We start from the raw sequence: 18550 nt of genomic DNA, 5'->3' as shown, positions 1-18550 counted from the left end.
GCATATCGATAAGTATTTTTCTTGTTCAAATTATACAGGAATTTCTAAGAAATTTTTGCATTTTACTGTCTAATGTCTTTTGGGAAGTTTGAAACACATGAGGAATATGTCATTCACATTGCCTCATTATTTGAGAATAGCAACCATGCTAAACAGTATTAATACAGGTGGTTTTAATTTTCTGTGAGAAATCTATAGGGAAAAGAAATTTGACTAATCTTGACCTAGATCTTAATTTAGATACTTACATATGGGAGACAAAAATAGATTTGAATAGTGGAATCTACTCATTTTTGACAATTAGTAAATAGGCACTTGTCTACTTTTGATCAAAAGCATTGATTAATTTAGCAAATATTTATTTAGTGCCTATCTGGTATCACAGACAGTGCTATGACATGGGAATGGGGTGAAAATCATTTGTTCACTTGGTAAAAATGAAATGAAACATCATTTAGGAAAATATTAGTTGTGCTTGTGAAAATGTTTTTTATGTAATTAACTACATGTACAAAATGTCTTAGAAAAATATAGTTAAAAAGACCAGAGATTCAAGTATGGCAATATGTTTTTCAAAGACTAAATGAATTTAGAAATGTGACATTTTTCAATGATCATAAATTTTTTATATTTTCACTGAATTCCAAATAGCACTCCATTTATTATAATTTGAAGTCATCAGGCTATTAAATAGTATACTTTATCTGAAACTTTATATATATTGCCAGATTTTCAAAAGAATTTAGACCAATGGATAAAAACTTGGTGAAAATCTAGCAATTTCTTTTTAATCTGTGCTATTGATATCAATTTTAGGTATCATTTTTTCAGTTTTATGTATTATTTTTAAAAACACCATTGATATTAGTAAGCATGTATAATAAATAGAAAAATATAATATCAAACGTCTTAAATAGTAAACACAATCCTTGAGACACAAATCTAAACTCTGGGTTCCTGGTAGTTCAATTGCAAGTCATAGAAGTTGCCTCAGGGGAATTGGGTTTGTGCCACAGGGGTCATGTCTCCTTTAAATATTATTTGGACAATAATAAATTGAAAAAAGTATTTTTAAAATATTTCTGGATATTTCCAAGCCTATAAAATTCCAGTAGTCTGGATAACTATCTCTCAATTTTTTAAATCTCTTTTTCATAGAAAGAATTATAAAATTGGAGACCCTTATCATTTTTCAGAAATACCATGATAGAATGATTAAAACAAATTATATTATTTGAGAAATAAAATACACATCTGAAACAAATATGTCAACTCCTTTCCTTAAGAATCATGGAGAGCTAGACTAGTAAGGAATTAGGAGATTACCTAGCTCAAACTTATTTTGTACGTAAACAACCTAAAGCTGATTCAGGTTAAGGACACTGTATACGCTTCAAGTCCATAAGTATGTGATTATTATGGGTGATGTTAAGTTCATTATCTTACTGATTTTTTAAATAAGTCATCTTCTAAGAAACTTTAAGCAAATGGCAAAGTGAGTTGATTCACAGTAGGATAATATATTTAAAACAAACTGTATAAATTCTTGTTTATTGTCTTGTTAACTTTGTTACTCAACTTAAATTGAAAGCACCCCCATTTTCCTAAAAAACAAACAAAAATACTCCAAAACAAACAAACAAATATCAAAAAAAATCCCTAAGTTAAGGGAGGCAGTAAAATATTACTGATCTGACTTGATTTTATTGAAGCTTAAAGACAGATATAAATGGAGACATGTATTTTGAGCTATTTGTCAAAGCTTAATAGAAATAATACATTTGGATTGAAATTAAATTTGTGAAGAAAATGCTACCCATGATTTTACCTACAATGATTTATATAGGAAAGAAAAACATTGGACATTAAAATTAATCTTATTTTTTTAACATGATATATTATAAATTCTTTCTATACCAAAGAAGTGGCTTTGTTTTCTGGCAGATTGAAGCTCTTTGTAAATTGCTCCACACAGAACACCTCCGTTTGCATCAACTGCTTTTCTTCCCTATCGCACATTTCTCTGTTGTGAATACAGATTTACATGCAGTAAAATTAAATGAAGATAAATTAACTAATGTGATGTGTGGTCCCAAGTAGTTCAGAAGGGAAAATTGACTAGCCAAAACTAGGATGAATGGCATAAGAAGAAAGAACTAATCATTTATATACATGTTACATAATTAAATAATAGGACATGGAATACCTATATGTTACTTATAATTCATAGAAAGATATACTTTTTTCATTTTTGTGGTTAATTTTACCTTTCCTGCTCCTCAAGATTTTTCCTCACACTTAACCTTTTCTCCTGCATATTTGATCTGTTACTATGTGTCATTTCTTGTGTGGATTTTTTTTTCAAAAGTTCTTAAATTGTCAATTGATTTTGACTTACTCAAATTATAATATTTGTATTTCTCCTCGTATTCCCTAAGTTATTTTTGGGATAAATGAATAATGGGAACTTCTTATTTGTGAATTTTTAAATGGTTGTTGGTTATAAGACAACATAGTCAACTGATATATATATTTTCTTAGTTTCTCCAATTGCAAAACATTTCTAGAGGATACTACTCAAAAAAAAATCTCATGAAATTTAAGTATTTCTCAAATTGCAAATCATTTTACAATTTTTCATTAAAGCTTTGGTTTTAATTGCATTAAGGCTATAAAAATGGGTTTCTTCTTAATATTCAGTATTACTAATAAGGAACATGGGATATTTATTCTTTTATTCAATTTGACCTCTGTATGAAGGGAAGATTTTTCATATTGGCTACTTATGATTAGTTCATCTTATGTATGTAATATTTTCATTTTAACAGAAATTTTTAAAATTCTGTTGTTTTATTTACCTAGTCACGACTCTTAAACAGTGTTTGAACTCTCTGCTTTTATCTTTACTAATACATATGGTGAATATTTTGGGAGTATTTACTATCTTCTTTGCTTTTGAGAGAGGGACTGAAATTCTTGGTGGGCAGATGAAGAAACAAAAGTTCAGAGGTGAAATAGTCTACCCACAGTCTGATGTCTAGTAAATTTCAGGACTAAAATTCACAACCTGGTATGTTTCATTATGGAATCTATTAAGAGGGAATGGATATTAGTTCTAAGCATTCACTGAGATTTTTTAATTCTTCAAATATTATCAATTGTGTGTGTAACAGTATTATATTGTATTATGCTATAATTGCCTTCGTTAAAATAATTTTATTGCTTACTTTGTTTCATATCTATTTTATTGCCATACTTCTAAAGCAATTTAATTTAAAAACCTTTAGATAATATATACTGAATGACAATGTAAATAAACAAATATCTAAGAGACTAAAAGGAAAAGTTTGTAATATATATAACCAAAGGCTTTGTTTTCCAAACATAACTATAAAAATAATCTAATATAAAAATGAGTCAGTAATATGAATAATATGAACAAATTATAAAAGATAACATATCTAATATGCACAAGATTATGAATATACAAATATACATTAAATAATAAAACATCAGTTTTCATTTATAAGACTGCCACAAAATAATCATAATGAAATATTTATTAATTGTGAGGCCATGAAAAGTGACAACATCTCAAACGATATTTGTAGTAGTATAATTGCTCATGATATTTTAATGAGTAACATCATGGCAATATTTATATATTAAATTTGCATAGTTACCTAGCATTCTCACTTACAAAAAATTTTTCTACAGGAATTGCATAGGCACCTAAAGATATATCAACAGGAAATCAACAGGATATATCAACAATGTAGATTAATATACAAATATGTTGACATAGATATAGAAAAATATGGATGATATAGATAGATATAAATGATATAGATGTTATAGATATAGATGATATAGATATATATTAATATCAATATTAATATAGGTGATATAGATAGTTATACATGGTACAGATGATATATAATATAGATACAGTATAGATGATATAGATGTGGATATAGATATGAAATTATTCATTGCCAAATAACTTCTAAAAATTGAGATATTCTGAAATTTTGTTATTATGAAATGTATAGAGTATTCTATACTCTTCCAATGGAAAATTATAAAACTAATAAAATGAATAGAGGAGAAACTATACATATTGTCCCGAAACAAGGTTTCACCACATTATTTCAGAAGAAATTCACAAGTAAAAGGTAAAGATACTTTCCAGATTATCTCTGTACAGCATAGAAGGGTAATTCTTTATTTTTGTCAGCAGGATAACACAGGGGTATGATTTTAATGGACAGACTTTAGTACTTTTAATCTATTATAAAATGAAAATGAAAATGAGTATCATTAGGTGCTTTTCATAAAGATTTTTAAGGAAGACTTTTTAAAAATCTTGATTGAGAAATTAAAAGGAAAGGGTACGTTCATTTGGGAAACAGAGCAGATGCTCCATGAAGGAAATATATTCCAGTAAAATCTAGAAGCATCTAAAACTTGAAACTCCATACCACGTTGAAGTCCTGGAGGTGCTCACTGATGACATTCACCTGGTGTTCTATTAAAGGTAATGTTATGAATTTAATTGTTTCCACTAATGGGAGCCTTGCAGCTCTCTCTAAGCTCTCAGTTAGCTTTGACTTTGCCAACACAGAACATAAATCCAGATTTCGAAAATATGTTATAGTTTTCCTATCATTTTCCCCAAGCTGAAAAACCATTTTTTTTATTCTTATTTGAACTTGTGGTCCTCTAAAATTTTCAAAGTTAACTCATTCATTAAATAGGCATGATCTAATTCTCATAATAAGTCTATATAATATAAATGTCCTTTCAACTATCTTTTATTCTTCATCTAATCTGTTCTGGATCCTGGCTGGAGACTAGGGTTGTATAGGTGGGTAAAACCATGGTCTAAGTAACTAATGGTCTAATTATGGAGACATGACCCAATATAAAATAGTGTGCCATGTTTTGTAACAAATGTATATAAGAATTATGTAAAAACACATATAGAAATCATGTAAAAACACATATGAAATGGAGCCTGAATACCTCAGATTAAATTCTGGCTCCACCAGTAACTCATTGTGTGATTTTGGATGAGTCATTTGACCTTTCTGGGCCCCGAAATCTTTGTAAAAATCATTATGATTGAGTAACCTGGCATATAATAGTAACTATATGTCACAGCAAAAAACAACAACAACCAATAGAATAAAACATCAATTAATATATCACTCACCAAAAGGATGTGAAAGAGAAGGAGACTGAGCCCTGTTCTATTAACATAAGTACTGTTCTTATTTTATCACATTATTTTCCTGTACTGGTGAGATTTCAATTTTTCAAAGTGATTTACATTTAAAAAATTAAAAGTTTGGCTTAAAATTGTTTTATTTCTTCTATTCATTCAATGCTATTAATGAGAACTCTTTCCTAATCTTAAACAACATAAAATGTAAACAATAAAACCCAAGTATTTATCCCTTATTCCTTGTACTTTTAGTCGTATTCCAAACTGAATCATTATCCACAGCTACAACAATCTACAACTTTAGCAATCACTGTTAAATTCACCATCTGCTTTAGTTCTGATTAAATATTAATTCTGGGGAGCCTGGGTGGCTCAGCCAGTTAAGCTTCTGACTTCGGCTTGGGTCATGATCTCAGTTTGTGAGTTCGAGCCCCGCATCATGCTCTGTGCTGACAGCTTGGAGTACGGAGACTGCTTCGGATTCTGTGTCTCCCTCTCTTTCTGCCCCACCGCCACTCATGTTCTCTGTCTCTCTGTCTCTCTCTCTCTGTCTCTCTCTCTCTCTTTCCTCTCTCTCTCAAAAATAAACATTAAAAATGAAATATTATTAATTTTAGAGACCCTGAATTAGGAACAGAAAAATTGAAATTGAAAAATTGAAATCTCACCAGTACAGGAAAATAATGTGATAAAATAAGAACAGTACTTATGTTAATAGAACAGGGCTCAGTCTCCTTCTCTTTCACATCCTTTTGGTGAGTGCCTGGCTGGCTCAGTCTGTTAAGCATCTGACTTTGGCTCAGGTCATGATTTGGCAGTGTGTGAGTTCAAGCCCCGTATCAGGCTCTGTGCTGACAGCTCAGAGCCTGAAGCCCGGTTTGAGATTCTGTCTCCCTTTCTCTCTTTCTCTCCTTAACTCATGCTCTGTTTCTCTCTCTCAAAAATAAACAAACATTTAAAAAATTTTTCAAAAAAACAGGAAAAAATTAAATTATTTTTGTATGACAAAAATGCTGAAATGTCATTCAGAAGTCTCTACTCAATAGGTCTTAACTTTTGATATACAGTCACCAGAACACAGATCCTCTGCACCCTAGGATCATTTATTAAGCTACCTTGTTTATGTTGCATTAAGGTATCTCCAAGTGAATGTGTCTGTTGGGAACCGGTCGTTCCTGGGCTATTGACAAAGTTCCTCCTGAGATCAGGAGATAGTGCGCTCAGCACTCCACTTACAGGGACCCCACAGGCAGTTGGGGACTTTGCATTGCCGCTGGTTGATTGTCTTGGCCTTATCGTATACATAGACCTCCTCTGAGTCATCGGTACTTTTCCACTCTCTGGCCCTATTCCCGCCAATGCTACAGCCAATCGCATTTAGCTAAGTTTCCCCGGGGGCAGAAGGAACCTCCCCTCTCGCTTTGTCCTATATATACCCTCATGTGACTTTCAATAAACGGACTTGATCAGCAACTGCAGACTTGTCCCCTTGTCTCCTTTCTTCCACTCACCCCTCCCCCACAGGAACCGTTCGAAAAAAGGGTCGCGGCCCGACTCATGTGTCCAAAACTATTTTTTTAATTTCCTGTAGAAATGTCTTTCTCCCTTTGTTACTCACATTTCAGGAAATACCCTCAGCATTCATTTAGCTAATTAGGCTGTCTGGACTCAGATTTGACTTTTTTGTTCTCATCCCCACAACCGTTCGATAAATGCATCCTTTAGTTTCTTTAAAAACCCATATCCAGCTGTTTCCCATGACCTCATTACCATCACGCTTCAGTCACCATTCTCTTTCACTGAGAATTCATAAAAATCCACCTATTTCCCATTTTTCTAATTTTGTCCCTCAAAGTCAATGGTCCAAACTGCCTCTGGAATGATCCTTTTCAAATGCCAATAAAACAGTGTTATTTGCATGTTCAGTCACCTCCAATACATTTGGACCTATCACATTGGAATAAATCCAGATATACTACTTTTAACATTGGCCTAATGTGCCCTCTATCAATTGACCCTAGGATATCTATCCAGCTTAAAACTCTACATGCTCCTGCAACATTAGCTTTCTTGCTATTAGTTAAAACTGCCAGGCACAATTTTGCTGTGTTCTTCCCTCTTTCCCAAATGCACTTTTATTGTTTCCCTCAGTTAGCTCTTTCCGTCAGTCTGTATTCTGGTTTCTTTCTTTTTTTTTCCTCCAAAAATGTATCTGGCTCCCCAAGCATGAAGTCTAAGGAGAGATGGAAGAACGAACCAGGCAGCCCACTCTTGACTGGAAGGTGGCTGTTTTACTAAGCAGGGAGATTTGTATACAAGGCTGGCTTTGGGCAGCTGCAAGACTAGTAGCTCTCCACACCAGCCAACCACCATCTTAAATGTTTCCACAGAGGCCTTAATTGGGTTCAGTCAAGGGTATCATCCAGACAATCTCAACATCACCTTATTCTCTCCAGGCTACTTCTTGAAACCTCCACTATGGAATTGTGGGTTGGATTTTCATTCCAAAGAGCCAGGTAGGGGAAACGCTTTCAATTGCCCAGGACCAAGTTTTGGGTTAACCAGAGGCCACATCTTCTCAATGACCTCCTCCAACGCCTTCCTATATCATCCAATCTAAAATAATACTGCATGTAGTTTTCCATGTCTTCTTACTAGAATGAAACTTCTACCAAGGCCAGAACGTGTTAGCAGATACCAAATAAAATATGTCAATTGCATGAAACTAATTCTTTATCAGTTTATGTGTTCATAAATAAAATAAAGATAATTTATTCATATTGCATATCTTAATAGTTTAAAGTAATAAAATAAAATTGAGTTATATTTCCAATCCAGTTTTTTAGAACATTTTACCTCTCCATTCTCTAGAGTTATGTATGAAGAAAGACTTTTTCAACTAATGCCTTTGGCATTTTAATAAATGCCAACATTTAATAGCATTTCAGTCAATGCCAACAGGGAAACACTGATAGAAAGAGTGGAAATAATAAATTTGCTAATAAGAGATTATATGTTTTTAAATATCAGTGATACTATATTAACCCTTATAATTATGCTTAGGACTGAGAAGCTGGAAAAAAACTAATCAGTATGTTTTATTTATGAGATAAATATTTAATGGGTTTCTCTTCTTCCTCTTTTTCTGATGTAAATGAAATATTTTCAATTTCCTATATACTTTTATAAAAAATAAAAGAAAAAGAATTACTTTTTTATAAAAAAAAGAATCACTGGGTGTCATAAATTTTAAGTCTATGTAGACAACCAATTTTTCCTTCACAGACTTATCACTTTGATTAACTATATTAAAAGATTTCCTAATTTTGGATAATTTTCTATTCTTGGGATAAATGTCACCTGGTCAGACTTAAGTATTTTAAGTCTTTATAGCTAGATTAAATTTTATTTAAGATATTTTGCACCAATTTTAAAATGATCTGGTCTCCATTTTCCATTGTTTTGTTTTTATAAAGATATCTTATCACTTTTTTCTCATTATGCCAAAATAGCATATATTCTCTCCTACCTTTTATATCTTCTTGAACAATTTAAATACCATTAAATTACAACTTACTCAAATACACTGAATACATCTTAAAAATAGTCATGCTTTGTGCTTTAATGAAAAATAATTCAATGCATTTTGACATTCCTTTTGCATAATTTAACTTTATATTGCTTTATCTCCTGGTATCTGATGATTTACATATTTGTAAAAATATTGTAATAAAAGCTTTCAAAATAATTTCCATAACATTGAAAACATCATTGCATACAATTATTATATTTACTTTGTATGTATGGCTATATTCTTAATCTCACATAGAGTTCTGTATAATTTTGCTTACTTTTATCTTTTTTGAGTAGATCAGCTAAACTTATTTAATGCTTATGTAAATGAACCATCTCTGGGATCTAGTTTTCAATTCTTCTTTTAATCCAGTAATATTTCTTTTGTCACTTAGAATTCAACCACTCATGGATCTTTGTGTTTGTGTCTCAGATGATTTAAATCTCATTCTTTTCAGGGGCCATGATCATCAGCTGTAGTTCTGCTTGCCAAATACCATTTCTCTTCTACAAGTTTCCTGGGAATAGATTGCTTCCAGGGCATTTGCTATTTCTGAAAAGCAGACTGAAAAAGGTTGGCTGAACACTATTTCTGAATGATTACATTTGCCAAATGGCTAATTTACTTTACAAAAAACTAATTTAATCTATAGGATCTGGGCAATTTATTAATTTCCATTGGATGGGATTTATTAGCTTTGATATCTGTTAAGTTTTTGTTTTTCAATCTTATATGGATTATATCAACAGATTTCTTTGCCTACTAGCATTTGGATAGAAGTTGCCAGTGAAGAGCTTTAGTATAAAATTGGAGAGAGGACAGAATATTATGGCATCAATATTTTTTCCTTTAAATTTATATCCATGAGGAGGTATCATTGGAATAACTGTTTCCCCTGATCAAAGGTCATTTTTCTTCTCAAGAAGACTGACCTTAAGGGATTCTCTCCTTCTAATTTCTGTAAGTCCCTATATTTTTGGTACCACATGTCTAGTTAAGGTAAAAACAAGAAACTGATTATCAGAAAAGTGAACATGATGATGCTCTTCAGAAAGAAAAAAGACTATCAATTAAAAAGGGGTCAGGAATGAACATCCCCTTTGCTAGAATTTGTGTGTGTTTCTTAACTCAAGTGGGTTATGATAATAATTTTATAGAATTAATGAAGCTGTAAGCTTTGTAATTTATGCATTTGAGGTGCTTTTTTAGGTTTTACATTAAAACAGGTTATACATTGAAATTATTCAAGTAGAAGATAATAGTAACTTGTGTACTGTTAAGAGAGACGAATTTTATGACAGCTTAAATGTAGTCACAGAGTGTAGGTTCAGTGGGCCAAGAGTGAAAATATTTCAAGTCTAGAAAATCTAATTGATTTTACTAACTGCATTGAAAATGTTTCCTTCAAAGTACTTATCTTGATTTATTTGTATTATGATCTTGTTTTATTTGTAACATATTATGTTTCACATATATATTTGTAGAACTTACTATGAAAAGCAGGTATTTTCTACAAATTATAGGTGTTCAATTTTTGTAACTGTAACTTATATGTCATGCTTTTGATAATTGCAGACAATTATTTGTATGTGTAATGTAATTTATACTTTATGTGTATAGCATAAATCTATATTTTTGTTTTCAATATTGGATATTTAAGCTGTAATTTTTAAAACACTAACAGCAATAATTTGGTAATTGTAAACTGAATCGTATCCAAGTAATTGTGTTTTATGTTTTGTGGGTGTGTATAAGTAGTCTGACACAGACTTCCTCTCAGACAAACTTATGCATGTAAGTGCATACATGGAAATGTAAATATAATATTAAGCATAGGCAGTAACAATCCAAAATCAGCAAATACAATATTTAGATTGTATGCAATTACTTTTAGAAGAAACTTTAATAACATCTTGATTACATCTTCCATGATAACATCATTCACGTGCAATATTGCTCTGCATTTAGGCAAAGAACACTGTGGGTGGACCCAGACAGTGGCTCATGTGTACTAACAGAATGGAGTAAACGTAGGGTATCATGAGAGGCTTCTTGCCGAATGCTTCCTACTGTCAATTCTAATTAATCTGTATGTGTGTGTGTGTGTATGTGTGTGTGTGTGTGTGTGTGTGTGTGTGTTTTCTATACTTGTGTTCATGAGCAACTTTATGGTCTTGACTTTGTACATTATGTCTCGGTGTCTGTGCTTAATATTCAATACCCTGTATATTTAACAAATACTGTAATACACAACGTGCATGTTGACTACTCCTAAGCCATGGTACAAAAAAGAGAAACAAAAATAGATTCATATAGGTATGTTCATAAAAATGTGGCATTTATATATGACAGAAACAGAAAAATAGGAAACTAGGAAATATACTCATAACCCTTACAGGAGAGTTAAAGAAATACTCTCTTTCATGTACTAGGAAATGTTAGAAATGAAGAAAAATTAAAAGAAAAATGAAGAACGTGAGTAAGCAATTAGAACCAAAAAGAAGAAATAAGTAACAAATTAATAAATAAAAACCTTTCTAAACAAACTTATCTTTATAGAAACATGTATTTTTTGCATGCACACATTATGCATCAGGAGAAGGAGGGTTAAAGAAAAAATAATTGTCAGTATAGGGGAAGGCATGAGGAAATAGCCACGTATTAACTAGTGCTAGGAAGATTCTCATAACAAGTCTAGATAGTACTTTGGTCATTTGTATCAAAGCACTTAAATGTGTATGCCTTTTAACTCAATCTTCCATTTGTGGGAATATATACTATGCATGTCACTTCACAAATATGCATAAATTTATGGCTTGATATCTTTCTCAGAACTCTCTCTAAAATAACAACCACAACCACAATAAGAGGAAACATTCTACATACAGATTAGTTATATAATAGGTTCATATTATATTACTTATCACCATGTATAAAATCATAGATCTATACTATGGTCATACATAGAAAGGGCTTTACAATACTTTGTTAGGAGAAAAACTATTGCTATCTTAAAGGATAGAAAAGGGAAAAAGAAAGGCAGAGAAAAAAATACCTTCTGTAAATATCATGAGTATAATTTTAAGTAGTTTTTTTATTTTTATTTTTTAAGTAGGCTGCATACCCAAAGTGGGGCTTAAACTCACAGCCCTAAGATTAAGAGTCACATGCTGAGCCAGACAGATGCCCCAATATTTAAGCAGATTTATGTGTTTGATATTGTCTTTAATGAATACTGCAAATTTATAAAACTATGAAAGTTTTTAAAGAGCATAGCTACTTTGATTGTAATGTATGAAACTTGTGCATTCTTTGAGAGACTGACATTACAAGTATGTTGACTATTCTCCCTTTCTATTTCTGTGTATAATGATAATTACTACTGATAATACTGGTTAGGGGCGCCTGGGTGGTTTAGTTTTTAAGCATCGAGTTTTGATTTTGGCTAAAGTCATCTCACAGTTTCTGAGTTTGAGCGCTGTACTGGGCTCTGTGCTGACAGTACAAAGCCTGCCTGGGATTCGCTCTCTCTTTCCCTCTCTCTCTGCTCTTACCCATGATCTCTCTTTCTTTCTCTTGCAAAATAAATATAAGTAAGTAATAATAACAATGATGATTTTTAAAAAGGTATTTTCTTTTGCACACATCCTGAGAGTACTAATATACTTATTTTTTTAGAAAAAGAATAAAATAGAATAAAAAAATGGCTTGATTATACTTCTCAAACGAGAATTCTGTCAGAAGTCTTCAAATTTTAAATTAGTATGCATAATATAGAATTAGGAAACAGCATGTTAAATATCACCCATGTGATCTATATTTTATAGAATAACTGGCTATGCTTATCAAAGACATACATGATGTTAGCTAAAGTATATTTAATACTAAGTGCCAGGAAACCTGTATGTTCAATTATCTAATATTCGCAATGAGCCAGGGGATTGATGCAGTTATTACATCCATTAGACATGTGGGAAATATGAAGCCTAAGGTTTAATGACTCAAAGATCGCAAAGACAAGATTGGCTAAATCAGAATTTGAATGTGAGTCTCTCTTACTTAGGAACCCACTGTCTTAATTATGGCAACACACCATTTATAACAAAGCTAATTTATGATTGAAAGATATAAAACCAATTTCAAGGAGTAAATATCACGTAGTAAAATACATTGGAATAAACTGAATAGGGAATAAATGACATATGCAGAAAGTACAAGTAAAGTACAATAAAATGTCACTTTCTGCTTCTGGCTGTGGCACATTGGCTTGCTTCAGTTTACTCTATAACAATAATGAGAAAATTCAGATAAAATTAAAAAAACAATAAGTTCAAGGCAGTATAAATATGTCAAGGCATTAGAGATTAACATCATAGTACACGTGAATGCTTCAATTCCTTCAATTAGGCTGGCCTAACTGCTTAATCTCAAAGTATAAACAAACAAAAACAACAAAAAACAGTAAAATGAAAAGGGGCACTCATACACTCATGTAAACACACTAAAAGGAATCAACAGGCATTAGAATAAAAATGAAAGGTAAAAATATATTGAATTAAAGCAAGTTGTGTATCAAAACAATATTTCTGAAAATTAATTAATTAATGAAATGTATTACTAATATTCAGTGTTCACTGTAACATTGAAATATATTGGAAATCACATCAATGCGTTCTGACAAACATTTGGAGAAATTCTGATTAAATGATCACACAAGCTAACAATTGATGCAGACTTTCTGGATTTGAATATAGACCTAATAGAAGGACACTGTGTTAGTGTTCTAGCGAATGCATCAGCCTACATATTATTAGATAAAATATTTAATATATTTTTATAATAAACAAATTTACTTATTGGGTGATTCTAATTTGTGTAAATCTATTTGTTTGATGACATTCTTTAATAGAAAGCATTCCCTGCTATATTAACACATTCGTAGGTTCCAGAGAAAAATCAGGATCACAATGATACATTAAATTTAGTATTTATTGTGATACTTTATATAGCAATGTATCATAGTGCTTTCTGGTTTTAAGAATGACATGCTGGAAGATAATATATATATTTTCTCTTAGGGCTTCTGCAATGTTTGTGATATTGGTAAAAATTGGTTTATGTTAAATATATAACACATATGTTGAATATTTCCTGTAGAGGTGAGTCATTGATAAAGCCACTAGGTGTGTATGTTTCTAGTACTCCATGATATTCTGTTGGTTTGTATCTTCAATATACTATAATAATTAAATCTGTTGGTAAGCAAACTTTGGAAATTCCTAGATACAGATTCAACATAGATCTGAGAGTTGTTGCAATACCCAATCAATGAAAACTTTGAAAGGGGAATATTAATCATAGGAACTCCACCTCCAATTCCCTAACTGCTCAAGTGAAAAGTTCTGAAAAGTAGCTCCAGTTTTGATTAATGCACCCTTGAAGAATTCTCACCCAAGTCTCTCAGTTTACAGGTAAGGAAACTAAAGCAAAAGAGAATTAATAACCTGCACAAAATTGGAAACCTAAATTAAATATAGTATCTGGAAGAATATATTTTCTCTTTGGTGATACTGCTCAGAAGAGAAATATATTGTTTGAAAGAAGTTAATACTTAGAAATAAAATAACTTAAGGGTCACCTGGGTGGCTCAGCTGGTTAAGTGCCCAAGTCTTAATGTTGACTCAGGTCATGATCTCATGGTTCCTGAGTTCAAGCCCCATTGGGCTCTGCACTGACAGTGTGGGGTCTGCTTGGGAGTCTCTTTCTCCCTTTCTCTTTGCCTCCCTTGCTCACATTCATATTCTCTCTCTCTCTCAAATGAATAAATAAACAAACATAAAAATTTAAAAATAAATAACTTAATAGAAGGCTTTGGGTAAAATATACAACATAAGAAGTGAACACTGCAGTGTTTAAGTCTTGTGAAGAGGACTCCCCAGCTCATAGCTCCCCAGCGGAGCAGCTGGTTAGGCAAACTGTGCAGGCTTCATAGTAAAAGATGAATTCTCACTGGGTTAACCATATTATGTTGAGAAAAGCCATCTACAAATGAAATAAACTGCAGGAGTGCTGAGGTGGCTCAGTCTGTTAAATATCCAACTTCAGTTCAGGTCATAATCTCATGGTTCCTGGGTTCAAGCCCCGCAAGGGGCTCTCTGCTGTCAGCACAGAGCCTGCATGCAATCCTCCATCGCTTTCTTTCTCTGCCCTCCCCCACTGGTTCTCTCTCTGTCTGTCTCTCTCTGTCTCTCTCTCTCTCTCTCAAAATAAATACATTTTTAAAAATAGAAAACTTAATAAAGTAAACTGCAACAACTAAAAAAATAATGACCTATCTCAATCTTGGAAGAAGGCCCAAAAAGAGTTTGATAGAAGTTTGTATAACTGAAACGGATAATTTCAAAAGTGATGCAGTTAGGTTGTAAATAGAAAAAACTGTACTTAGACTGAGACCATTTCTAGGGTCTTATGGCCTGTTTATACCCCACTGATGAAGAGGTAGTCTGTGTAAATATTACCTGTTAAAAGTGAGACTTTATGGGCTCAATAATATTCTAAATGATACACTGTACTCCACTTTGAATTAACATCAGCATTATTATCCTTCAGCTACAATTACAGTGACACAAAATGAATGTTTAGGTTCAGAATGACAATCCAAAGCACTTCAAATGTGTTTATCGTTCAATAAAGTTACCATTTTCTTTATTATACTAAACCATCCACAATAAGAATTGAATAATAAACCCATCACCTAAAAATTAATAGACAGTATTTTAAAAATATATTTTATTCATTCATGAAAATGGATATTTAGTTGACAAAATAATGGCATATATAACCTTAATATCATTTAATCCATATCTCCTTCAAAAGATAATTAAATAAAACCCTATTTGACAGTAATGACAATATCATCATTGTCCCACTTAAGCAGACATTTACATAGCCAAATGACACATTTCAAATAGTACAATTTGGGTATTTCCCTAGTCTCAAAAAGGCTCAGATAAAAGGCTCAAAAACATTGATAAAATGTTGATAAAGAAAATCATATCCACTATCCTAATGTTTAGTCTGTATTAGTTCAAGATATATTTATTTTCAAGTTTATTTTTTCTTATGTAAACAGAAATTCTAATATCATAATACTAATACTTCCAACAGAACTTAAGATCTAGCCCTGGAAGAAGAGGACTATATGGTGAGTCCAGCTCTAGGATAGGAAGTGGGTGGTGGCCACATACATCCCCAACACACAGATTTCTACTTCCAGACTAAGACTCAGCTTTCTCAGAATTTAAGAGAATGCTCCTCTCCCACACTCCACCAGCATGCTCACAAAACTCATGTAAAACTAACCAGAAATCCATCAGGGAGAACCACAAGAAATAGATAATCCGTGATGGGCAGCTATGGAATAGGAGAAATCAGAGACAAGCAAGGAGCAGAAATTGAGAAAAATCGTCTGACAAATTAAACTCACACATTCTGAAAATAAGATAATATGAGACTTTCAAGCCTTGGGTGCAATGAAGATAAACAAATTTCAAATCCAGTTCAATTCCTGATTCTATTAGTACATCTCCCACAATAAAAGCCTAGCAAAAAGAAAGGAATGCTCATGACCAAGAGTACGTGTTTACTTCAGCTTCTACACTCCAAAACACAATGTTTGATTGTTAACAAAAAAGCACATGCAACACCAAGCACATTTTATGTCTCCAAGACACTTACAAACCATAGCAAATATTTACTTTATGTTAGCTGTACCAGACCAGTTCTAAGAACTTTAAAAATATCACTTCGTTTAACATTTAGGATAACTGTCAATAATCAGTTATTATCATCTCTATTTTACAGGTAGGAAAACGCAGATACAGAAAGGTGAAGCAGGTAGCCATGGGTACAGAGCTGGTAAATTGCAGCTTTGGAATTACGTTCTAGGTCATCTACACCAAAAATCCATATTATTAACTGCCATGCATACTGCCTCCTAACCAATGAAAACTTATTCAACCTTCTGCCAATACACTCACAGATATGCCATCATGTGATATCACTTCTCATACGATGATAATGTAGAAGAAATAACTGGGGAAAGCCTTTAATCAAAGCGTACATTATATGTTTAATTAAATGTACCTTAAGAAGGAAAGAGGGTACTATTTTTTGTAGAACAAGAGGAAATCACTAATGGGCTACATAAAATATTTATGACGTTTTTATTAAACTGTATTATTTAATTGTCTTCACTGACTTGACTAAGTTTGTCTCTGGTAAATTATACTCTAAATTGTTGTTATTTTTAGTAGCTCTTAAATAAGACATTCTAATGAATGAAATTTGGCAAACAGCAAGAATAAATAAGCACACATATCTCCATATATTTAAATAGTTGAGATGGGTTTCTGAGATATAAATTTAACTCTACATTTTGAGTAGATAATACACAGTGACTTTACTCTTATTCCAAAAGTATATGTGCAAATATACTCACAGTATGTGGTATGGGGTCAAGAGATATTCTGGAAATGTAAAGAAAATTCAATTATTTTAAATAAAATTATTTTAGCAACTATGCCACAGACTGACACTAGCTTTGAAATGTGCATTAAATAACATTTCAATGCAGCTAGATTTTTACATACAAATAATTATGATTTTATTTGAAAGTCTTAAAAGGAAGACAATTTATTTAGAATCACACTTAAAAATAATTTAAATTCAATTACATAGTCATGAAACTTTTTTCTTTTTTAAAAAATTTATTTATTTAAATTCAAGTTAGGTAACATATAGTGTAGTATTGATTTCAGGAGCAGTACCCAGTGATTCATCACCTGCATATAATATTCTGTGCTCATCTTTCTTTAAAAACAACAACTTCTAATACTGAGACTATTCCAAAAAATTAACTGGAGATTTTTAAATAAATACAAAATTATGTGAAAATAGAAACTTTTATAAATATAAACTAGCAAGATTAACTTATTCCTTAAATTTTGGTGGGAGTTTGGTTCTACTACAAGTATTCTTTTTGTACTGGGCAAGAACATTTTAGATTTAAGAAATAGAGACCAGGGGTGCCTGGGTGGTTCTGTTGGTTAAGCTACCAACTCTTGGTTTCAGCGCAGGTCTTAATTCACTGTCAGGTCTTGATCTCACAAAGTAAAAGGGAGCGCTGTATAAAGACACCTCGCCATCTCATGGAAAGCAAAACTGAATGGGTGGGAAACACAGTGGGGCCACCGGAGAAAATACAGGTGGCAACCACTGGTACCTGACACCTAATTTCTCAGACATTCTCTGTGAAATGTCTCATCTCATCTACATCATTCTCTCAGCAAACTGGATTTCTTTTCTCTGTAATCTCATCAGGAAATGTCTATTCCAATAAAATTCAGGATTTTCTCTCAAGTTTAATACTGTTAGAGAATGACTAGGTTCCCAATCAGCAAACCAAATTCCCGGGAGAGAATATCTGCATGGTCAAGTTGGTTCATTTAGGCACTTGTATTTCAGCTCTTAACAGAGAGCGCCTCATTCACATTAGTAAAAACGTGAGGACAGAGCCCCCACCGTACCAATTATGGTGGACAAAAAGCGCACATAAGTTCTTTCTTAGCTATTAAAATAACCTGTTTACCATTTTAGAGCGTACATTATGATATGTAAGAGGAAATTAAGTAAAACAAGAATGCCTTTAAGTCAATTTTTAGAATAAGTAGAGAAGGAGCAATTATTTG

The sequence above is a fragment of the Suricata suricatta genome, chromosome 3, assembly GCF_006229205.1.
Source record: "Suricata suricatta isolate VVHF042 chromosome 3, meerkat_22Aug2017_6uvM2_HiC, whole genome shotgun sequence".
NCBI lineage: Eukaryota > Metazoa > Chordata > Mammalia > Carnivora > Herpestidae > Suricata > Suricata suricatta.
This window is presented reverse-complemented; position numbering follows the sequence as displayed.